Source organism: Moschus berezovskii, chromosome 23 (genome assembly GCF_049115385.1).
Source record: "Moschus berezovskii isolate FMDL1 chromosome 23, NW_MosBer_1.0, whole genome shotgun sequence".
In the NCBI taxonomy this organism is placed as follows: Eukaryota; Metazoa; Chordata; class Mammalia; order Artiodactyla; family Moschidae; genus Moschus; species Moschus berezovskii.
This window is the reverse complement of record NC_142482.1, coordinates 42,412,881-42,416,954: the sequence shown is the minus strand read 5'-3', so window position 1 is coordinate 42,416,954 and position 4,074 is coordinate 42,412,881. Positions and strand designations below refer to the sequence as shown.

Here is a 4,074-nt window from a genome sequence, read left to right as displayed (position 1 = left end):
AGAGTGTTTTGTTTTTTTTTTTACTCCCTGAATACTTGTCCTGGTTGGCCGGCCCTCACTCAAAATGCACTTAGCTCCTGTCCTGAGATGACTTTAAAAAAAAAACCAAACTGCCTACACAGGCAACAAACAAAACTTAAAAACACTCCCACCTCAGATGTTCTTGTCCACAGAATTACGCCCTTTTTGAAAGAACTCACACAGAAAAGATACCTCACTTTAAAAAGTAAAGGTCTTGAAATCGTGGCTTCCTGCTCCATTTTCGGGGAGTCGAACCTGAGATATTCCATAAGATTCTAGTAAGCATCGTCAAACCAGCGAGCAAACTAACACTGTCTTGCTAAATGACTCAGTTCAGGAGCCTGTGATACAGGTGGAACGAGAGGCACTTTTTATCAGTGGTGTGTGCACTTGTCTATTACCTGCATTACCGGGGCTCCTTTCCCAGACAGGCTATTTAAGTCATCTTTCAGAATTTTGTGATTCTGACAGACTGTTCTTGTTCTTCCACTCAAATGTTAAGTTTCTTCTTCTTTTCAAGGCAGCCAAATGTAATGAAAAAGAAGGGAGCAGAAGAAATCGTTTGAAGAGTAACACAAAAGGAAAATAGTAACTTGACAGGGGAGAAACTTGACAGACATGTCCTTAATCAGTTGATCATAGGTAGCATTTGGAGTATTAGAACATTTAACATCATGTGCATCTCCGTATGATGAAGTGCAGAAAACACAACCTCACTTACGTGTTATTCTTGCTAAAAATACATAATCTGAATTTTAACTCTTAGGAAACATCAGACAATATCAAATCAAGGGGGCATTGTGGCTCAGCTGGTAAAAGAGTCTGTCCGTAATGCAGGAGACCTGGGTTCGATCCCTGGGTTGGGAAGATCCGCTGGGAAAGGAAAAAGCTACCCACTCCGGTATTCTGGCTTGGAGAATTCTGGGTTGCAGAGTGTGACAAGACTGAGTGACTTTCACTTTCTGCAAAATGTCTGACCTGATTTATTTTAAATGTCAATGAAATAAAAAACAAAGTAAGATTGAGAAACTCAATCCAGATTAAAGGACTAAAGAGACATGTCAACTGAATGCAATGTATTTTTCTTGAAATAAAGTGTTTGCACAATTGGCAAAGCATTAACAAGGACTTTAGAGTAAATAAAACTTTCAACTTTGATTTTACAATTATTCCATGGTTAGGAAAGAGAAGGTCCCAGTTTTCCGAAAATGCATAATGAAGTTTTTAAGGGTAAAGGACTGTCTTGTCTAAAATTCATTCGTAATAGTTAAGAAAAAACTTATACATATGTAAATCTATCTATATTAGGAAAAAGAAAGTACATTTGATAAATTATTAACATTTGATGAATCTAGGTAAAGGATTTATGAAAATTCTTTGTACTATCCTTGCAACTTCTTCTAATAATATCAAAATAAAATCTTTTAAAAAGGAAAAGAAACAAATAGAACAGTAATAAAAGTGCATTCATTGAAATTAAAGCCGAAATACAATTTGAACATTAGATGTAACATAGGTGATGAGAAAATTATTAAATATAATATTAGACCTAATGAAAGAATAGTATGCAAAATTCTATATTAAGCAAGGAAATAAATAATATTTTTAATAATGACTGATATTTAAGATATAGGTAAAGATGGAAGTACTGCACAGGAGTATTATGCATGGTTAGAGAGTATGAATATAAGAAAATCATTTTGGGGTCTAATGATTTTGTGTCAGGTGAAAATGAGAAGTGCATTGAACAAATGAGTATTACATCAGCTTTTCTGTGACATTGCCATCAAAGTTAAAAATTAAGAAAACACCCATCTAGGATATAAAAATAAACCCGAAAACTTAATCAACATTTTAATCTAAAAATTAATTACTACTGTTGTTATTTAAATGTTATTGTTTAAAACAGACTTAGGCATAAATAAGCTACAAAGATATATCATACAACATGGAGAATATAGTCAGTATTTTATAATGACTATAAATGGGGTATAACCTTTAAAAATTGGGAGTCACTCTATTGTATACTTGTAACTTATATAGTATTGTACAGCAACTATACTTCAATTTAAAAAATTAAATTAAATTAAAAAAACAAAATGTTAGTAGTTAAAATGTTAAAAAGTGATATTGTGCAACAGAGTTATTCAATAAATTATTTCTTCAATCACTACTTAACATTTGAAGTAATATATAGATGCCCAATTTCAGCTAAGTTTGAATATTGCCTGTGTTTCTTCTTTTCATTATAGGCCATATATAAAATGTATGTGTATATAACAAGTGGAAATTAAAATCAAATATTCCATTTGCACAAAAATATAAAAGTCTAGGAATAAATCTAACAAAAGATTGCAAGAAATCTATATTAAAAAGAACAAGATATTCCTGGTGGAAATTAAATGAAGAAAAATTCTATGTTTATTTTTCTGTAAGACTGAGTTTTGTTAAAATGTCAACTATTTCCAAATTGATCAATAGATTCAAGGAAATCCCAGTCATCTTCCAAATAAGTATTATATGGAAGTTAACTCAGAGGTTCAAAAACATTTGGAAATGTAGAGCAAGTTAAAAAATAAGACAATATTGAAGACAGCAAAACTGGAGAACTTACACAATACATGTATCAAGACATACAGTTACTTATAAATCTATAGTAATTAAAATGGTAAGCTATTGGTTATTACATATAAGTAAATACCAAAACTTTATAGCAACTTGACCAGGTTGACCTACATTCCCCAGAATTCCTTTTTCTGTGTTTCTGGCTAGATGGAACCCAAAAGGTATTCTTGTAGAATATTTGGAGGGAGAAAAGTCAAGGAGGAGTCATTCTGTAACTCATATTAATTCATCTGTGGACTTATCTTGTTACGTGGCAGCAGTTGGGCCTGTAACCTCCCCACCTTCCCCTGGATCCTCCTTCAGGCTCCTCTTTTTCTGGACCAAATGCGTGTGGTTAGCTCCAAATGAAGGGCTCTGGCTTCTGCAGGACACCTGCACCACCAAGGTCAGGGGCAACTAGAGCTGACACAGATTTCAGTCCATTGCTTGGGGATCCAGTTCATGCTTGTGGATTTCAGTTTGTTTTAAGTCTTCCCCAGTTCTCAAAGCCTACTTTCTTATATGTAGGGCGATAGTCGACATGGTTTCTGGTCTGTCTTGTCTATAATTTGAAAAAAAAAGTATTATGAAAATGTGTAGTCGTGGCCGAGTGGTTAAGGCGATGGACTAGAAATCCATTGGGGTCTCCCCGCGCAGGTTCGAATCCTGCCGACTACGACAGCTCGCCTTTTGGAGGGAAATAAGGTGGAAATTCATCTGCCGAAAGAGAAAATTGAAACGTAAACCACAGCCTTGCCAAGGGATTTTAAATAAACTCGTTCTGTTCTTTGTCCCGGCCAAAACTCCGCGACTTTGGGGAAAGGGAGTTATTATTACTCTATTACTTTTTATTATTAAACTTAGAGGTACCTTAATAAGTAGACCTAATTATTTTCCCGCCAGCGGAGCATCCGCACAGTTCTCCGGAACACCTTGAGTTTCCCTCGCTTCCAAACCCGCTCGAATCCTGTGTTTTCAAGACAGTTCTTCGGTTTGTCTTCCCCTGCGGAAACCAGCCCTGTTTCCCAGGTCACAGTCTTCGGCCAGTGGAAGCACAAGTCCAACTGTTTGGTCGCCTGGATTCGTTGCTTTCAAATGTAGTAGGGAAGAAACTGTCCAAGAAACCAACGCCATCACTGTCGGAGGAGCAGGCTGTCTTGCTGGGGCTGTAGTTTCAGCTCTGGGGCAGAGGTGGGTGGAGCGAGAGAGATGAGAGATGGCCGGGAGCCACACTCGGTTGGTCGCGGACAAGTCCGAGGGAATTTAGACTTAAATTTGCCAAAGGTAATCAACAAAGTAAAGCACAAAATTTGTCAGTTGAGAGAACGTCAATGTTTACATTTATTACATGTCTTTAAGTAGCGCTTACGCAACTCTTCCTCGTTAGTATAGTGGTCAGTATCCCCGCCTGTCACGCGGGAGGCCGGGGTTCGATTCCCCGACGGGGAG

At 36.7% G+C, this 4,074-nt stretch overlaps 2 non-coding genes across 2 annotated transcripts; both read left to right on the top strand.

Annotated features, from left to right (window-relative positions):
- The first annotated feature begins 3,221 nt into the window (after positions 1-3,221).
- Positions 3,222-3,303, top strand: TRNAS-AGA (transfer RNA serine (anticodon AGA)). Its single transcript has one exon. It is a non-coding gene; the product is annotated as a tRNA-Ser (tRNA).
- Positions 3,304-4,002: 699 nt separating this feature from the next.
- TRNAD-GUC (transfer RNA aspartic acid (anticodon GUC)) lies at positions 4,003-4,074 on the top strand. Its single transcript has one exon. It is a non-coding gene; the product is annotated as a tRNA-Asp (tRNA).